This window comes from Myodes glareolus, chromosome 3 (assembly GCF_982192425.1).
Source record: "Myodes glareolus chromosome 3, mMyoGla1.1, whole genome shotgun sequence".
NCBI classification, from domain to species: domain Eukaryota; kingdom Metazoa; phylum Chordata; class Mammalia; order Rodentia; family Cricetidae; genus Myodes; species Myodes glareolus.
This window is the reverse complement of record NC_142028.1, coordinates 131514293-131534626: the sequence shown is the minus strand read 5'-3', so window position 1 is coordinate 131534626 and position 20334 is coordinate 131514293.

Genomic DNA, 20334 nt, shown 5'->3' with positions numbered 1-20334 from the left:
CACTTTCTAAGGAAAGTGATTTTCTCTGAAAGGACAGCATTTAGAAAGTGAAGCAACACTCCATTCCCTTCGTGCAATGAATTGAAGTGTTGGAACAGACTGCTTCTCTTTCAGAGAAACGCATTAGTGTTTCTTGTGATTGCTTGTAAGTAGCTCAAGGCTCATTCAACGGAAAGTGATTTTCTCTGAATGGACAGCATTTAGAAAGTGAAGCAACACTCCATTCCCTTCGTGCAGTGAATTGAAGTGTTGGAACAGACTGCTTCTCTTTCATAGAAACGCATTTGAGTTTCTTGCGAATGCTTGCAAGTAGCTTAAGGCACTTTCAAAGGAAAGTGATTTTCTTTGAAAGGACAGCATTTAGAAAGTGAAGCAACACTCCATTCACTTCACACAGTGAATTGAAGTGTTGGAAGAGAAGGCTTCTCTTTCAGAGAAATGCATGTGAGTTTCTTGTGAATGCTTGAAAGTAGCTTAAGGCACTATCAAAGGAAAGTGATTTTCTCTGAAAGGACAGCATTTAGAAAGTGAAGTAACATTCCATTCACTTCGCACACTGAATTGAAGTGTTGGAACAGACTGCTTCTATTTCACAGAAATGCATGTGAGTTTCTGTTAAATGCTTTTAAGTAGCTTAAGGCTCTTTCAAATGAAAGTGATTTTCTCTGAAAGGACAGCATTTAGAAAGTGAAGCAACACTCCATTTACTTCGCACACTGAATTGAAGTTTTGGAACAGCCTGCTTCCCTTTCAGAGAAATGCATGGGAGTTTTTTGTGAATGCTTGTAAGTAGCTTAAGGCACTTTCCAAGGAAAGTGATTTCCTCTGAAAGGACAGCATTTAGAAAATGAAGCCACACTCCATTAACTTCGCACAGTGAATTGAAGTGTTGGAACAGACTCCTTCTCTTTCAGAGAAACAGATGTGAGTTTCTTTTGAATGCTTGTAAGTAGATTAAGGCAGTTTGAAAGGAAAGTGATTTTCTCTGAAAGGACAGCATTTAGAAAGTGAAGTAACACTCCATTCACTTCGCATAGTGAATTGAAGTGTTGGAAGAGAAGGCTTCTCTTTCAGAGAAATGCATGTGAGTTTCTTTGCAATGCTTGAAAGTAGTTTAAGGCTCTATCAAAGGAAAGTGATTTTCTCTGAAAGGACAGCATTTAGAAAGGGAAGCAACACTCCATTCACTTCGCACAGTGAATTGAAGTGTTGGAACAGACTGGTTCTCTTTCAGAGTAACGCATTAGTGTTTTTTGTGAATGCTTGTAAGTAGCTTAAGGCACTTTCTAAGGAAAGTGATTTTCTCTGAAAGGACAGCATTTAGAAAGTGAAGCAACACTCCATTAACTTCGCAGAGAGAATTGAAGTGTTGGAACGGACTGCTTCTCTTTCAGAGAAATGCATGTGAGTTTCTGTTAAATGCTTGCAAGTAGCTTAAGGCAGTTTCAAAGGAAAGTGATTTCCTCTGAAAGGACAGCATTTAGAAAGTGAAGCAACACTCAATTCACTTCGCACACTGAATTGAAGAGTTGGAAGTGAAGGCTTCTCTTTCAGAGAAACGTATGTGTGTTTCTTGTGAATGCTTGAAAGTAGCTTAAGGCACTTTGAAAGGAAAGTGATTTTCTCTGAAAGGACAGCATTTAGAAAGTGAAGCAACACTCCATTCACTTCACACAGTGATTGAAGTGTTGGAAGCGAAGGCTTCTCTTTCAGAGAAATGCATGTGGGTTTCTTGTGAATGCTTGAAAGTAGCTTAAGGCACTTTCTAAGGAAAGTGATTTTCTCTGAAAGGACAACATTTAGAAAGTGAAGCAACACTCCATTCACTTCGCAGAGAGAATTGAAGTGTTGGAAAGGACTGCTTCTCTTTCAGAGAAATGCATGTGAGTTTCTGTTGAATGCTTGAAAGTAGCTTAAGGCACTATCAAAGGAAAGTGATTTTCTCTGAAAGGACAGCATTTACAAAGTGAAGTAACACTCCATTCACTTCGCACACTGAATTGAAGTGTTGGAACAGACTGCTTCTATTTCACAGAAATGCATGTGAATTTCTGTTGAATGCTTGTAAGTAGCTTAAGGCACTTTCAAAGGAAAGTGATTTTCTCTGAAAGGACAGCATTTAGAAAGTGAAGCAACACTCCATTTACTTCGCACACTGAATTGAAGTTTTGGAACAGCCTGCTTCCCTTTCAGAGAAATGCATGTGAGTTTTTTGTGAATGCTTGTAAGTAGCTTAAGGCACTTTCCAAGGAAAGTGATTTCCTCTGAAAAGACAGCATTTAGAAAATGAAGCAACACTCCATTTACTTCGCACAGTGAATTGAAGTGTTGGAACAGACTCCTTCTCTTTCAGAGAAACAGATGTGAGTTTCCTGTGAATGCTTGTAGGTAGATTAAGGCAGTTTCAAAGGAAAGTGATTTTCTCTGAAAGGACAGCATTTAGAAAGTGAAGCAACATTCCATTCATTTCGCACAGTGAATTGAAGTGTTGGAACAGACTGCTTTTATTTCAGAGAAATGTATGTGTGTTTCTTGTGTATGCTTGAAAGTAGCTTAAGGCACTTTCAAAGGAAAGTGATTTTCTCTGAAAGGACAGCATTTAGAAAGCGAAGTAACATTCCATTCACTTCGCACAATGAATTGAAGTGTTGGAACAGACTGCTTCTCTTTCAGAGAAATGCATGTGAGTTTCTGTTGAATGCTTGTAAGTAGCTTAAGGCTCTTTCAAAGGAAAGTGATTTTCCCTGAAAGGACAGCATTTAGAAAGTGAAGCAACACTCAATTCACTTCGCACAGTGAATTGAAGTGTTGGAACAGATTGCTTCTATTTCAGTGAAACGCATTAGTGTTTGTTGTGAATGCTTGAAAGTAGCTTAAGGCACTATCAAAGGAAAGTGATTTTCTCTGAAAGGACAGCATTTAGAAAGTGAAGTATCATTCCATTCACTTCGCACAGTGAATTGAAGTGTTGGAACAGACTGCTTTTATTTCAGAGAAACGTATGTGTGTTTCTTGTGAATGCTTGATAGTAACTTAAGGCACTTTCAAAGGAAAGTGATTTTCTCTGAAAGTACAGCATTTAGAAAGTGAAGTAACATTCCATTCACTTTGCACAGTGAATTGAAATGTTGGAACAGACTGCTTCTCTTTCAGAGAAATGCATGTGAGTTTCTTCCTAAAGCTTGTAAGTAGCTTAAGGCACTTTCTAAGGAAAGTGATTTTCTCTGAAAGGACAGCATTTAGAAAGTGAAGCAACACTCCATTCCCTTCGTGCAATGAATTGAAGTGTTGGAACAGACTGCTTCTCTTTCAGAGAAACGCATTAGTGTTTCTTGTGATTGCTTGTAAGTAGCTCAAGGCTCATTCAACGGAAAGTGATTTTCTCTGAATGGACAGCATTTAGAAAGTAAAGCAACACTCCATTCCCTTCGTGCAGTGAATTGAAGTGTTGGAACAGACTGCTTCTCTTTCATAGAAACGCATTTGAGTTTCTTGCGAATGCTTGCAAGTAGCTTAAGGCACTTTCAAAGGAAAGTGATTTTCTTTGAAATGACAGCATTTAGAAAGTGAAGCAACACTCCATTCACTTCACACAGTGAATTGAAGTGTTGGAAGAGAAGGCTTCTCTTTCAGAGAAATGCATGTGAGTTTCTTGTGAATGCTTGAAAGTAGCTTAAGGCACTATCAAAGGAAAGTGATTTTCTCTGAAAGGACAGCATTTAGAAAGTGAAGTAACACTCCATTCACTTCGCACACTGAATTGAAGTGTTGGAACAGACTGCTTCTATTTCACAGAAATGCATGTGAGTTTCTGTTAAATACTTGTAAGTAGCTTAAGGCTCTTTCAAAGGAAAGTGATTTTCTCTGAAAGGACAGCATTTAGAAAGTGAAGCAACACTCCATTTACTTCGCACACTGAATTGAAGTTTTGGAACAGCCTGCTTCCCTTTCAGAGAAATGCATGGGAGTTTTTTGTGAATGCTTGTAAGTAGCTTAAGGCACTTTCCAAGGAAAGTGATTTCCTCTGAAAGGACAGCATTTAGAAAATGAAGCCACACTCCATTAACTTCGCACAGTGAATTGAAGTGTTGGAACAGACTCCTTCTCTTTCAGAGAAACAGATGTGAGTTTCTTTTGAATGCTTGTAAGTAGATTAAGGCAGTTTGAAAGGAAAGTGATTTTCTCTGAAAGGACAGCATTTAGAAAGTGAAGTAACACTCCATTCACTTCGCATAGTGAATTGAAGTGTTGGAAGAGAAGGCTTCTCTTTCAGAGAAATGCATGTGAGTTTCTTTTCAATGCTTGAAAGTAGTTTAAGGCTCTATCAAAGGAAAGTGATTTTCTCTGAAAGGACAGCATTTAGAAAGGGAAGCAACACTCCATTCACTTCGCACAGTGAATTGAAGTGTTGGAACAGACTGGTTCTCTTTCAGAGTAACGCATTAGTGTTTTTTGTGAATGCTTGTAAGTAGCTTAAGGCACTTTCTAAGGAAAGTGATTTTCTCTGAAAGGACAGCATTTAGAAAGTGAAGCAACACTCCATTCACTTCGCAGAGAGAATTGAAGTGTTGGAACGGACTGCTTCTCTTTCAGAGAAATGCATGTGAGTTTCTGTTAAATGCTTGCAAGTAGCTTAAGGCAGTTTCAAAGGAAAGTGATTTCCTCTGAAAGGACAGCATTTAGAAAGTGAAGCAACACTCAATTCACTTCGCACACTGAATTGAAGAGTTGGAAGTGAAGGCTTCTCTTTCAGAGAAACGTATGTGTGTTTCTTGTGAATGCTTGAAAGTAGCTTAAGGCACTTTGAAAGGAAAGTGATTTTCTCTGAAAGGACAGCATTTAGAAAGTGAAGCAACACTCCATTCACTTCACACAGTGATTGAAGTGTTGGAAGCGAAGGCTTCTCTTTCAGAGAAATGCATGTGGGTTTCTTGTGAATGCTTGAAAGTAGCTTAAGGCACTTTCTAAGGAAAGTGATTTTCTCTGAAAGGACAACATTTAGAAAGTGAAGCAACACTCCATTCACTTCGCAGAGAGAATTGAAGTGTTGGAAAGGACTGCTTCTCTTTCAGAGAAATGCATGTGAGTTTCTGTTGAATGCTTGCAAGTAGCTTAAGGCAGTTTCAAAGGAAAGTGATTTTCACTGAAAGGACAGCATTTAGAAAGTGAAGCAACACTCAATTCACTTCCCACCTTGAATTGAAAAGTTGGAACAGACTCCTTCACGTTCAGAAAAACAGATGTGAGTTTCTTGTGAATGCTTGTAAGTAGATTAAGGCACTTTCAAAGGAAAGTGATTTTCTCTGAAAGGACAGCACTTAGAAAGTGAAGCAACACTCCATTCATTTCGCACAGTGAATTGAAGTGTTGGAACAGACTGCTTTTATTTCAGAGAAATGTATGTGTGTTTCTTGTGTATGCTTTAAAGTAGCTTAAGGCACTTTCATAGGAAAGTGATTTTCTCTGAAAGGACAGCATTTAGAAAGTGAAGTAACATTCCATTCACTTCGCACAGTGAATTGAAGTGTTGGAACAGACTGCTTCTCTTTCAGAGAAATGCATGTGAGTTTCTGTTGAATGCTTGTAAGTAGCTTAAGGCTCTTTCAAAGGAAAGTGATTTTCCCTAAAGGACAGCATTTAGAAAGTGAAGCAACACTCAATTCACTTCGCACAGTGAATTGAAGTGTTGGAACAGATTGCTTCTTTTTCAGTGAAACGCATTAGTGTTTCTTGTGAATGCTTGAAAGTAGCTTAAGGCACTATCAAAGGAAAGTGATTTTCTCTGAAAGGACAGCATTTAGAAAGTGAAGTATCATTCCATTCACTTCGCACAGTGAATTGAAGTGTTGGAACAGACTGCTTCTATTTCAGAGAAACGTATGTGTGTTTCTTGTGAATGCTTGATAGTAACTTAAGGCACTTTCAAAGGAAAGTGATTTTCTCTGAAAGTACAGCATTTAGAAAGTGAAGTAACATTCCATTCACTTTGCACAGTGAATTGAAGTGTTGGAACAGACTGCTTCTCTTTCAGAGAAACGCATGTGAGTTTCTTCCTAAAGCTTGTAAGTAGCTTAAGGCACTTTCTAAGGAAAGTGATTTTCTCTGAAAGGACAGCATTTAGAAAGTGAAGCAACACTCCATTCCCTTCGTGCAATGAATTGAAGTGTTGGAACAGACTGCTTCTCTTTCAGAGAAACGCATTAGTGTTTCTTGTGATTGCTTGTAAGTAGCTCAAGGCTCATTCAACGGAAAGTGATTTTCTCTGAATGGACAGCATTTAGAAAGTGAAGCAACACTCCATTCCCTTCGTGCAGTGAATTGAAGTGTTGGAACAGACTGCTTCTCTTTCATAGAAACGCATTTGAGTTTCTTGCGAATGCTTGCAAGTAGCTTAAGGCACTTTCAAAGGAAAGTGATTTTCTTTGAAAGGACAGCATTTAGAAAGTGAAGCAACACTCCATTCACTTCACACAGTGAATTGAAGTGTTGGAAGAGAAGGCTTCTCTTTCAGAGAAATGCATGTGAGTTTCTTGTGAATGCTTGAAAGTAGCTTAAGGCACTATCAAAGGAAAGTGATTTTCTCTGAAAGGACAGCATTTAGAAAGTGAAGTAACATTCCATTCACTTCGCACACTGAATTGAAGTGTTGGAACAGACTGCTTCTATTTCACAGAAATGCATGTGAGTTTCTGTTAAATGCTTGTAAGTAGCTTAAGGCTCTTTCAAATGAAAGTGATTTTCTCTGAAAGGACAGCATTTAGAAAGTGAAGCAACACTCCATTTACTTCGCACACTGAATTGAAGTTTTGGAACAGCCTGCTTCCCTTTCAGAGAAATGCATGGGAGTTTTTTGTGAATGCTTGTAAGTAGCTTAAGGCACTTTCCAAGGAAAGTGATTTCCTCTGAAAGGACAGCATTTAGAAAATGAAGCCACACTCCATTAACTTCGCACAGTGAATTGAAGTGTTGGAACAGACTCCTTCTCTTTCAGAGAAACAGATGTGAGTTTCTTTTGAATGCTTGTAAGTAGATTAAGGCAGTTTGAAAGGAAAGTGATTTTCTCTGAAAGGACAGCATTTAGAAAGTGAAGTAACACTCCATTCACTTCGCATAGTGAATTGAAGTGTTGGAAGAGAAGGCTTCTCTTTCAGAGAAATGCATGTGAGTTTCTTTGCAATGCTTGAAAGTAGTTTAAGGCTCTATCAAAGGAAAGTGATTTTCTCTGAAAGGACAGCATTTAGAAAGGGAAGCAACACTCCATTCACTTCGCACAGTGAATTGAAGTGTTGGAACAGACTGGTTCTCTTTCAGAGTAACGCATTAGTGTTTTTTGTGAATGCTTGTAAGTAGCTTAAGGCACTTTCTAAGGAAAGTGATTTTCTCTGAAAGGACAGCATTTAGAAAGTGAAGCAACACTCCATTAACTTCGCAGAGAGAATTGAAGTGTTGGAACGGACTGCTTCTCTTTCAGAGAAATGCATGTGAGTTTCTGTTAAATGCTTGCAAGTAGCTTAAGGCAGTTTCAAAGGAAAGTGATTTCCTCTGAAAGGACAGCATTTAGAAAGTGAAGCAACACTCAATTCACTTCGCACACTGAATTGAAGAGTTGGAAGTGAAGGCTTCTCTTTCAGAGAAACGTATGTGTGTTTCTTGTGAATGCTTGAAAGTAGCTTAAGGCACTTTGAAAGGAAAGTGATTTTCTCTGAAAGGACAGCATTTAGAAAGTGAAGCAACACTCCATTCACTTCACACAGTGATTGAAGTGTTGGAAGCGAAGGCTTCTCTTTCAGAGAAATGCATGTGGGTTTCTTGTGAATGCTTGAAAGTAGCTTAAGGCACTTTCTAAGGAAAGTGATTTTCTCTGAAAGGACAACATTTAGAAAGTGAAGCAACACTCCATTCACTTCGCAGAGAGAATTGAAGTGTTGGAAAGGACTGCTTCTCTTTCAGAGAAATGCATGTGAGTTTCTGTTGAATGCTTGAAAGTAGCTTAAGGCACTATCAAAGGAAAGTGATTTTCTCTGAAAGGACAGCATTTACAAAGTGAAGTAACACTCCATTCACTTCGCACACTGAATTGAAGTGTTGGAACAGACTGCTTCTATTTCACAGAAATGCATGTGAATTTCTGTTGAATGCTTGTAAGTAGCTTAAGGCACTTTCAAAGGAAAGTGATTTTCTCTGAAAGGACAGCATTTAGAAAGTGAAGCAACACTCCATTTACTTCGCACACTGAATTGAAGTTTTGGAACAGCCTGCTTCCCTTTCAGAGAAATGCATGTGAGTTTTTTGTGAATGCTTGTAAGTAGCTTAAGGCACTTTCCAAGGAAAGTGATTTCCTCTGAAAAGACAGCATTTAGAAAATGAAGCAACACTCCATTTACTTCGCACAGTGAATTGAAGTGTTGGAACAGACTCCTTCTCTTTCAGAGAAACAGATGTGAGTTTCCTGTGAATGCTTGTAGGTAGATTAAGGCAGTTTCAAAGGAAAGTGATTTTCTCTGAAAGGACAGCATTTAGAAAGTGAAGCAACATTCCATTCATTTCGCACAGTGAATTGAAGTGTTGGAACAGACTGCTTTTATTTCAGAGAAATGTATGTGTGTTTCTTGTGTATGCTTGAAAGTAGCTTAAGGCACTTTCAAAGGAAAGTGATTTTCTCTGAAAGGACAGCATTTAGAAAGCGAAGTAACATTCCATTCACTTCGCACAATGAATTGAAGTGTTGGAACAGACTGCTTCTCTTTCAGAGAAATGCATGTGAGTTTCTGTTGAATGCTTGTAAGTAGCTTAAGGCTCTTTCAAAGGAAAGTGATTTTCCCTGAAAGGACAGCATTTAGAAAGTGAAGCAACACTCAATTCACTTCGCACAGTGAATTGAAGTGTTGGAACAGATTGCTTCTATTTCAGTGAAACGCATTAGTGTTTGTTGTGAATGCTTGAAAGTAGCTTAAGGCACTATCAAAGGAAAGTGATTTTCTCTGAAAGGACAGCATTTAGAAAGTGAAGTATCATTCCATTCACTTCGCACAGTGAATTGAAGTGTTGGAACAGACTGCTTTTATTTCAGAGAAACGTATGTGTGTTTCTTGTGAATGCTTGATAGTAACTTAAGGCACTTTCAAAGGAAAGTGATTTTCTCTGAAAGTACAGCATTTAGAAAGTGAAGTAACATTCCATTCACTTTGCACAGTGAATTGAAATGTTGGAACAGACTGCTTCTCTTTCAGAGAAATGCATGTGAGTTTCTTCCTAAAGCTTGTAAGTAGCTTAAGGCACTTTCTAAGGAAAGTGATTTTCTCTGAAAGGACAGCATTTAGAAAGTGAAGCAACACTCCATTCCCTTCGTGCAATGAATTGAAGTGTTGGAACAGACTGCTTCTCTTTCAGAGAAACGCATTAGTGTTTCTTGTGATTGCTTGTAAGTAGCTCAAGGCTCATTCAACGGAAAGTGATTTTCTCTGAATGGACAGCATTTAGAAAGTAAAGCAACACTCCATTCCCTTCGTGCAGTGAATTGAAGTGTTGGAACAGACTGCTTCTCTTTCATAGAAACGCATTTGAGTTTCTTGCGAATGCTTGCAAGTAGCTTAAGGCACTTTCAAAGGAAAGTGATTTTCTTTGAAATGACAGCATTTAGAAAGTGAAGCAACACTCCATTCACTTCACACAGTGAATTGAAGTGTTGGAAGAGAAGGCTTCTCTTTCAGAGAAATGCATGTGAGTTTCTTGTGAATGCTTGAAAGTAGCTTAAGGCACTATCAAAGGAAAGTGATTTTCTCTGAAAGGACAGCATTTAGAAAGTGAAGTAACACTCCATTCACTTCGCACACTGAATTGAAGTGTTGGAACAGACTGCTTCTATTTCACAGAAATGCATGTGAGTTTCTGTTAAATACTTGTAAGTAGCTTAAGGCTCTTTCAAAGGAAAGTGATTTTCTCTGAAAGGACAGCATTTAGAAAGTGAAGCAACACTCCATTTACTTCGCACACTGAATTGAAGTTTTGGAACAGCCTGCTTCCCTTTCAGAGAAATGCATGGGAGTTTTTTGTGAATGCTTGTAAGTAGCTTAAGGCACTTTCCAAGGAAAGTGATTTCCTCTGAAAGGACAGCATTTAGAAAATGAAGCCACACTCCATTAACTTCGCACAGTGAATTGAAGTGTTGGAACAGACTCCTTCTCTTTCAGAGAAACAGATGTGAGTTTCTTTTGAATGCTTGTAAGTAGATTAAGGCAGTTTGAAAGGAAAGTGATTTTCTCTGAAAGGACAGCATTTAGAAAGTGAAGTAACACTCCATTCACTTCGCATAGTGAATTGAAGTGTTGGAAGAGAAGGCTTCTCTTTCAGAGAAATGCATGTGAGTTTCTTTTCAATGCTTGAAAGTAGTTTAAGGCTCTATCAAAGGAAAGTGATTTTCTCTGAAAGGACAGCATTTAGAAAGGGAAGCAACACTCCATTCACTTCGCACAGTGAATTGAAGTGTTGGAACAGACTGGTTCTCTTTCAGAGTAACGCATTAGTGTTTTTTGTGAATGCTTGTAAGTAGCTTAAGGCACTTTCTAAGGAAAGTGATTTTCTCTGAAAGGACAGCATTTAGAAAGTGAAGCAACACTCCATTCACTTCGCAGAGAGAATTGAAGTGTTGGAACGGACTGCTTCTCTTTCAGAGAAATGCATGTGAGTTTCTGTTAAATGCTTGCAAGTAGCTTAAGGCAGTTTCAAAGGAAAGTGATTTCCTCTGAAAGGACAGCATTTAGAAAGTGAAGCAACACTCAATTCACTTCGCACACTGAATTGAAGAGTTGGAAGTGAAGGCTTCTCTTTCAGAGAAACGTATGTGTGTTTCTTGTGAATGCTTGAAAGTAGCTTAAGGCACTTTGAAAGGAAAGTGATTTTCTCTGAAAGGACAGCATTTAGAAAGTGAAGCAACACTCCATTCACTTCACACAGTGATTGAAGTGTTGGAAGCGAAGGCTTCTCTTTCAGAGAAATGCATGTGGGTTTCTTGTGAATGCTTGAAAGTAGCTTAAGGCACTTTCTAAGGAAAGTGATTTTCTCTGAAAGGACAACATTTAGAAAGTGAAGCAACACTCCATTCACTTCGCAGAGAGAATTGAAGTGTTGGAAAGGACTGCTTCTCTTTCAGAGAAATGCATGTGAGTTTCTGTTGAATGCTTGAAAGTAGCTTAAGGCACTATCAAAGGAAAGTGATTTTCTCTGAAAGGACAGCATTTACAAAGTGAAGTAACACTCCATTCACTTCGCACACTGAATTGAAGTGTTGGAACAGACTGCTTCTATTTCACAGAAATGCATGTGAATTTCTGTTGAATGCTTGTAAGTAGCTTAAGGCTCTATCAAAGGAAAGTGATTTTCTCTGAAAGGACAGCATTTAGAAAGGGAAGCAACACTCCATTCACTTCGCACAGTGAATTGAAGTGTTGGAACAGACTGGTTCTCTTTCAGAGTAACGCATTAGTGTTTTTTGTGAATGCTTGTAAGTAGCTTAAGGCACTTTCTAAGGAAAGTGATTTTCTCTGAAAGGACAGCATTTAGAAAGTGAAGCAACACTCCATTCACTTCGCAGAGAGAATTGAAGTGTTGGAACGGACTGCTTCTCTTTCAGAGAAATGCATGTGAGTTTCTTCCTAAAGCTTGTAGGTAGCTTAAGGCTCTTTCAAAGGAAAGTGATTTTCACTGAAAGGACAGCATTTAGAAAGTGAAGCAACACTCAATTCACTTCGCACAGTGAATTGAAGTGTTGGAACAGACTCCTTCACTTTCAGAAAAACAGATGTGAGTTTCTTGTGAATGCTTGTAAGGAGTTTAAGGCACTTTCAAAGGAAAGTGATTTTCTCTGAAAGGACAGCATTTAGAAAGTGAAGCAACACTCCATTCATTTCGCACAGTGAATTGAAGTGTTGGAACAGACTGCTTCTATTTCAGAGAAATGTATGTGTGTTTCTTGTGAATGCTTGAAAGTAGCTTAAGGCACTTTCAAAGGAAAGTGATTTTCTCTTAAAGGACAGCATTTAGAAAGTGAAGTAACTTTCCATTCACTTCGCACAGTGAATTGAAGTGTTGGAACAGACTGCTTCTATTTCAGAGAAACGTATGTGTGTTTCTTGTGAATGCTTGATAATAACTTAAGGGACTTTCAAAGGAAAGTGATTTTCTCTGAAAGTACAGCATTTAGAAAGTGAAGTAACATTCCATTCACTTTGCACAGTGAATTGAAGTGTTGGAACAGACTGCTTCTCTTTCAGAGAAACGCATGTGAGTTTCTTCCTAATGCTTGTAAGTAGCTTAAGGCACTTTCAAAGGAAAGTGATTTTCTCTGAAAGGACAGCATTTAGAAAGTGAAGCAACACTCCATTCCCTTTGTGCAATGAATTGAAGTGTTGGAACAGACTGCTTCTCTTTCAGAGAAACGCATAAGTGTTTCTCGTGAATGCTTGTAAGTAGCTCAAGGCTCATTCAAAGGAAAGTGATTTTCTCTGAATGGACAGCATTTAGAAAGTGAAGCAACACTCCATTCACTTCGCAGAGAGAACTGAAGTGTTGGAACGGACTGCTTCTCTTTCAGAGAAATGCATGTGAGTTTCTGTTGAATGCTTGCAAGTAGCTTAAGGCAGTTTCAAAGGAAAGTGATTTTCACTGAAAGGACAGCATTTAGAAAGTGAAGCAACACTCCATTCACTTCGCACAGTGAATTGAAGAGTTGGAACAGACTCCTTCACGTTCAGAAAAACAGATGTGAGTTTCTTGTGAATGCTTGTAAGTAGATAATGGCACTTTCAAAGGAAAGTGATTTTCTCTGAAAGGACAGCATTTAGAAAGTGAAGCAACACTCCATTCATTTCGCACAGTGAATTGAAGTGTTGGAACAGACTGCTTCTATTTCAGAGAATCGTATGTGTGTTTCTTGTGAATGCTTGAAAGTAGCTTAAGGCACTTTCCAAGGAAAGTGATTTTCTCTGAAAGGACAGCATTTAGAAAGGGAAGTAACATTCCATTCACTTCGCACAGTGAATTGAAGTGTTGGAACAGACTGCTTCACTTTCAGAGAAACGCATGTGAGTTTCTGGTGAATGCTTGAAAGTAGCTTAAGGTACTTTCAAAGGAAAGTGATTTTCTCTGAAAGGACAGCATTTAGAAACTGAAGTAACATTCCATTCACTTCGCACAGTGAATTGAAATGTTGGAACCGACTGCTTCTCTTTTAGAGAAATGCATGTGAGTTTCTATTGTATGCTAATAAGTAGCTTAAGGCTCTTTCAAAGGAAAGTGATTTTCACTGAAAGGACAGCATTTAGAAAGTGAAGCAACACTCAATTCACTTCGCACAGTGAATTGAAGTGTTGGAACAGACTCCTTCACTTTCAGAAAAACAGATGTGAGTTTCTTGTGAATGCTTGTAAGTAGATTAAGGCACTTTCAAAGGAAAGTGATTTTCTCTGAAAGGACAGCATTTAGAAAGTGAAGCAACACTCCATTCATTTCGCACAGTGAATTGAAGTGTTGGAACAGACTGCTTCTATTTCAGAGAAACGTATGTGTGTTTCTTGTGAATGCTTGAAAGTAGCTTAAGGCACTTTCAAAGGAAAGTGATTTTCTCTGAAAGGACAGCATTTAGAAAGTGAAGTAACATTCCATTCACTTCGCACAGTGAATTGAAGTGTTGGAACAGACTGCTTCTCTTTCAGAGAAACGCATGTGAGTTTCTGGTGAATGCTTGAAAGTAGCTTAAGGTACTTTCAAAGGAAAGTGATTTTCTCTGAAAGGACAGCATTTAGAAAGTGAAGTAATATTCCATTCACTTCGCACAGTGAATTGAAGTGTTGGAACAGACTGCTTCTATTTCAGTGAAACGTATGTGTGTTTCTTGTGAATGCTTGATAGTAACTTAAAGCACTTTCAAAGGAAAGTGATTTTCTCTGAAAGGACAGCATTTAGAAAGTGAAGCAACACTCCATTCACTTCGCACCGTGAACTGAAGTGTTGGAACGGACTGCTTCTCTTTCAGAGAAATGCATGTGAGTTTCTGTTGAATGCTTGTAAGTAGCTTAAGGCACTTTCAAAGGAAAGTGATTTTCTCTGAAAGGACAGCATTTAGAAAGTGAAGTAGCACTCCATTCACTTCGCACAGTGAATTGAAGTGTTGGAAGAGAAGGCTTGTGTTTCAGAGAAATGCATGTGAGTTTCTTGTGAATGTTTGAAAGTAGCTTAAGGCACTATCAAAGGAAAGTGATTTTCTCTGAAAGGACAGCATTTAGAAAGTGAAGCAACACTCCATTCACTTCGCACACTGAATTGAAGTTTTGGAACAGACTGCTTTCTTTCAGAGAAATGCATGTGTGTTTTTTGTGAATGCTTGTAAGTAGCTTACGGCACTTTCCAAGGAAAGTGATTTCATCTGAAAGGACAGCATTTAGAAAGTGAAGCAACACTCCATTCACTTCGCACAGTGAATTGAAGTGTTGGAACTGACTGCTTCTCTTTCAGAGAAATGCATGTGAGTTTCTGTTGAATGCTTGTAAGTAGCTTAAGGCTCTTTCAAAGGAAAGTGATTTTCACTGAAAGGACAGCATTTAGAAAGTGAAGCAACACTCAATTCACTTCGCACAGTGAATTGAAGTGTTGGAACAGACTCCTTCACGTTCAGAAAAACAGATGTGAGTTTCTTGTGAAGGCTTGGAAGTAGATTAAGGCACTTTCAAAGGAAAGTGATTTTCTCTGAAAGGACAGCATTTAGAAAGTGAAGCAACACTCCATTCATTTCGCACAGTGAATTGAAGTGTTGGAACAGATTGCTTCTATTTCAGAGAAACGCATTAGTGTTTTTTGTGAATGCTTGCAAGTAGCTTAAGGCACTGTCTAAGGAAAGTGATTTTCTCTGAAAGGACAGCATTTAGAAAGTGAAGCAACACTCCATTCACTTCGCAGAGAGAATTGAAGTGTTGGAACGGACTGCTTCCCTTTCAGAGAAATGCATGTGAGTTTCTTGTGAATGCCTGTAAGTAGCTTAAGGCACTTTCAAAGGAAAGTGATTTACTCTGAAAGGACAGCATTTAGAAAGTGAACCAACACTCCATTCATTTCGCACAGTGAATTGAAGTGTTGGAACAGACTGCTTCTATTTCAGAGAAACGTATGTGTGTTTCTTGTGAATGCTTGAAAGTAGCTTAAGGCACTTTCAAAGGAAAGTGATTTTCTCTGAAAGGACAGCATTTAGAAAGTGAAGTAACATTCCATTCACTTCGCACAGTGAATTGAAGTGTTGGAACAGACTGCTTCTCTTTCAGAGAAACGCATGTGAGTTTCTGGTGAATGCTTGAAAGTAGCTTAAGGTACTTTCAAAGGAAAGTGATTTTCTCTGAAAGGACAGCATTTAGAAAGTGAAGTAATATTCCATTCACTTCGCACAGTGAATTGAAGTGTTGGAACAGACTGCTTCTATTTCAGTGAAACGTATGTGTGTTTCTTGTGAATGCTTGATAGTAACTTAAAGCACTTTCAAAGGAAAGTGATTTTCTCTGAAAGGACAGCATTTAGAAAGTGAAGCAACACTCCATTCACTTCGCACCGTGAGCTGAAGTGTTGGAAGAGAAGGCTTCTCTTTCTGAGAAATGCATGTGAGTTTGTTGTGAATGCTTGAAAGTAGCTTAAGGCACTATCAAAGGAAAGTGATTTTCTCTGAAAGGACAGCATTTAGAAAGGGAAGCAACACTCCATTCACTTCGCAAAGTGAATTGAAGTGTTGGAACAGACTGGTTCTCTTTCAGAGAAACACATTAGTGTTTCTTGTGAATGCTTGCAAGTAGCTTAAGGCACTTTCTAAGGAAAGTGATTTTCTCTGAAAGGACAGCATTTAGAAAGTGAAGCAACACTCCATTCACTCCGCAGAGAGAATTGAAGTGTTGGAACGGACTGCTTCTCTTTCAGAGAAATGCATGTGAGTTTCTGTTGAATGCTTGTAAGTAGCTTAAGGCACTTTCAAAGGAAAGTGATTTTCTCTGAAAGGACAGCATTTAGAAAGTGAAGCAGCACTCCATTCACTTCGCACAGTGAATTGAAGTGTTGGAAGAGAAGGCTTCTGTTTCAGAGAAATGCATGTGAGTTTCTTGTGAATGCTTGAAAGTAGCTTAAGGCACTATCAAAGGAAAGTGAATTTCTCTGAAAGGACAGCATTTAGAAAGTGAAGCAACACTCCATTCACTTCGCACACTGAATTGAAGTTTTGGAATAGACGGCTTTCTTTCAGAGAAATGCATGTGTGTTTTTTGTGAATGCTTGTAAGTAGCTTAAGGCACTTTCAAAGGAAAGTGATTTTCTCTGAAAGGACAGCATTTAGAAAGTGAAGCAACACTCCATTCCCTTCGTGCAATGAATTGAAGTGTTGGAACAGACTGCTTCTCTTTCAGAGAAACGCATTAGTGTTTCTTGTGATTGCTTGTAAGTAGCTCAAGGCTCATTCAACGGAAAGTGATTTTCTCTGAATGGACAGCATTTAGAAAGTGAAGCAACACTCCATTCCCTTCGTGCAGTGAATTGAAGTGTTGGAACAGACTGCTTCTCTTTCATAGAAACGCATTTGAGTTTCTTGCGAATGCTTGCAAGTAGCTTAAGGCACTTTCAAAGGAAAGTGATTTTCTTTGAAAGGACAGCATTTAGAAAGTGAAGCAACACTCCATTCACTTCACACAGTGAATTGAAGTGTTGGAAGAGAAGGCTTCTCTTTCAGAGAAATGCATGTGAGTTTCTTGTGAATGCTTGAAAGTAGCTTAAGGCACTATCAAAGGAAAGTGATTTTCTCTGAAAGGACAGCATTTAGAAAGTGAAGTAACACTCCATTCACTTCGCACACTGAATTGAAGTGTTGGAACAGACTGCTTCTATTTCACAGAAATGCATGTGAGTTTCTGTTAAATGCTTGTAAGTAGATTAAGGCAGTTTGAAAGGAAAGTGATTTTCTCTGAAAGGACAGCATTTAGAAAGTGAAGTAACACTCCATTCACTTCGCATAGTGAATTGAAGTGTTGGACGAGAAGGCTTCTCTTTCAGAGAAATGCATGTGAGTTTCTTTTCAATGCTTGAAAGTAGTTTAAGGCTCTATCAAAGGAAAGTGATTTTCTCTGAAAAGACAGCATTTAGAAAGGGAAGCAACACTCCATTCACTTCGCACAGTGAATTGAAGTGTTGGAACAGACTGGTTCTCTTTCAGAGTAACGCATTAGTGTTTTTTGTGAATGCTTGTAAGTAGCTTAAGGCACTTTCTAAGGAAAGTGATTTTCTCTGAAAGGAAAGCATTTAGAAAGTGAAGCAACACTCCATTCACTTCGCAGAGAGAATTGAAGTGTTGGAACGGACTGCTTCTCTTTCAGAGAAATGCATGTGAGTTTCTGTTAAATGCTTGCAAGTAGCTTAAGGCAGTTTCAAAGGAAAGTGATTTCCTCTGAAAGGACAGCATTTAGAAAGTGAAGCAACACTCAATTCACTTCGCACACTGAATTGAAGAGTTGGAAGTGAAGGCTTCTCTTTCAGAGAAACGTATGTGTGTTTCTTGTGAATGCTTGAAAGTAGCTTAAGGCACTTTGAAAGGAAAGTGACTTTCTCTGAAAGGACAGCATTTAGAAAGTGAAGCAACACTCCATTCACTTCACACAGTGATAGAAGTGTTGGAAGCGAAGGCTTCTCTTTCAGAGAAATGCATGTGGGTTTCTTGTGAATGCTTGAAAGTAGCTTAAGGCACTTTCTAAGGAAAGTGATTTTCTCTGAAAGGACAACATTTAGAAAGTGAAGCAACACTCCATTCACTTCGCAGAGAGAATTGAAGTGTTGGAAAGGACTGCTTCTCTTTCAGAGAAATGCATGTGAGTTTCTGTTGAATGCTTGAAAGTAGCTTAAGGCACTATCAAAGGAAAGTGATTTTCTCTGAAAGGACAGCAATTACAAAGTGAAGTAACACTCCATTCACTTCGCACACTGAATTGAAGTGTTGGAACAGACTGCTTCTATTTCACAGAAATGCATGTGAATTTCTGTTGAATGCTTGTAAGTAGCTTAAGGCACTTTCAAAGGAAAGTGATTTTCTCTGAAAGGACAGCATTTAGAAAGTGAAGCAACACTCCATTTACTTCGCACACTGAATTGAAGTTTTGGAACAGCCTGCTTCCCTTTCAGAGAAATGCATGTGAGTTTTTTGTGAATGCTTGTAAGTAGCTTAAGGCACTTTCCAAGGAAAGTGATTTCCTCTGAAAGGACAGCATTTAGAAAATGAAGCAACACTCCATTTACTTCGCACAGTGAATTGAAGTGTTGGAACAGACTCCTTCTCTTTCAGAGAAACAGATGTGAGTTTCTTTTGAATGCTTGTAAGTAGATTAAGGCAGTTTGAAAGGAAAGTGATTTTCTCTGAAAGGACAGCATTTAGAAAGTGAAGCAACACTCCATTCACTTCGCATAGTGAATTGAAGTGTTGGAAGAGAAGGCTTCTCTTTCAGAGAAATGCATGTTAGTTTCTTGTCAATGCTTGAAAGTAGCTTAAGGCTCTATCAAAGGAAAGTGATTTTCTCTGAAAGGACAGCATTTAGAAAGTGAAGCAACACTCCATTCACTTCGCACAGTTAATTGAAGTGTTGGAACAGACTGGTTCTCTTTCAGAGTAACGCATTAGTGTTTTTTGTGAATGCTTGCAAGTAGCTTAAGGCACTTTCTAAGGAAAGTGATTTTCTCTGAAAGGACAGCATTTAGAAAGTGAAGCAACACTCCATTCACTTCGCAGAGAGAATTGAAGTGTTGAACGGACTGCTTCTCTTTCAGAGAAATGCATGTGAGTTTCTGTTAAATGCTTGCAAGCAGCTTAAGGCAGTTTCAAAGGAAAGTGATTTCCTCTGAAAGGACAGCATTTAGAAAGTGAAGCAACACTCAATTCACTTCGCACACTGAATTGAAGAGTTGGAACGGACTGCTTCTCTTTCAGAGAAATGCATGTGAGATTCTGTTGAATGCTTGCAAGTAGCTAAGGCAGTTTCAAAGGAAAGTGATTTTCACTGAAAGGACAGCATTTAGAAAGTGAAGCAACACTCAATTCACTTCGCACAGTGAATTGAAGAGTTGGAACAGACTCCTTCACGTTCAGAAAAACAGATGTGAGTTTCTTGTGAATGCTTGTAAGTAGATTAAGGCAGTTTCAAAGGAAAGTGATTTTCTCTCAAAGGACAGCATTTAGAAAGTGAAGCAACACTCCATTCACTTCGCACAGTGAATTGAAGTGTTGGAACAGACTGCTTCTCTTTCAGAGAAATGCATTAGTGTTTCTTGTGAATGCTTGCAAGTAGCTTAAGGCACTTTCTAAGGAAAGTGATTTTCTCTGAAAGGACAGCATTTAGAAAGTGAAGCAACACTCCATTCACTTCGCAGAGAGAATTGAAGTGTTGGAACGGACTGCTTCTCTTTCAGAGAAATGCATGTGAGTTTCTGTTAAATGCTTGCAAGCAGCTTAAGGCAGTTTCAAAGGAAAGTGATTTCCTCTGAAAGGACAGCATTTAGAAAGTGAAGCAACACTCAATTCACTTCGCACACTGAATTGAAGAGTTGGAACGGACTGCTTCTCTTTCAGAGAAATGCATGTGAGATTCTGTTGAATGCTTGCAAGTAGCTAAGGCAGTTTCAAAGGAAAGTGATTTTCACTGAAAGGACAGCATTTAGAAAGTGAAGCAACACTCAATTCACTTCGCACAGTGAATTGAAGAGTTGGAACAGACTCCTTCACGTTCAGAAAAACAGATGTGAGTTTCTTGTGAATGCTTGTAAGTAGATTAAGGCAGTTTCAAAGGAAAGTGATTTTCTCTCAAAGGACAGCATTTAGAAAGTGAAGCAACACTCCATTCACTTCGCACAGTGAATTGAAGTGTTGGAACAGACTGCTTCTCTTTCAGAGAAATGCATTAGTGTTTCTTGTGAATGCTTGCAAGTAGCTTAAGGCACTTTCTAAGGAAAGTGATTTTCTCTGAAAGGACAGCATTTAGAAAGTGAAGCAACACTCCATTCACTTTGCAGAGAGAATTGAAGTGTTGGAACGGACTGCTTCTCTTTCAGAGAAATGCATGTGAGTTTCTGTTGAATGCTTGCAAGTAGCTTAAGGCAGTTTCAAAGGAAAGTGATTTTCACTGAAAGGACAGCATTTAGAAAGTGAAGCAACACTCAATTCACTTCGCACAGTGAATTGAAAAGTTGGAACAGACTCCTTCACGTTCAGAAAAACAGATGTGAGTTTCTTGTGAATGCTTGTAAGTAGATTAAGGCACTTTCAAAGGAAAGTGATTTTCT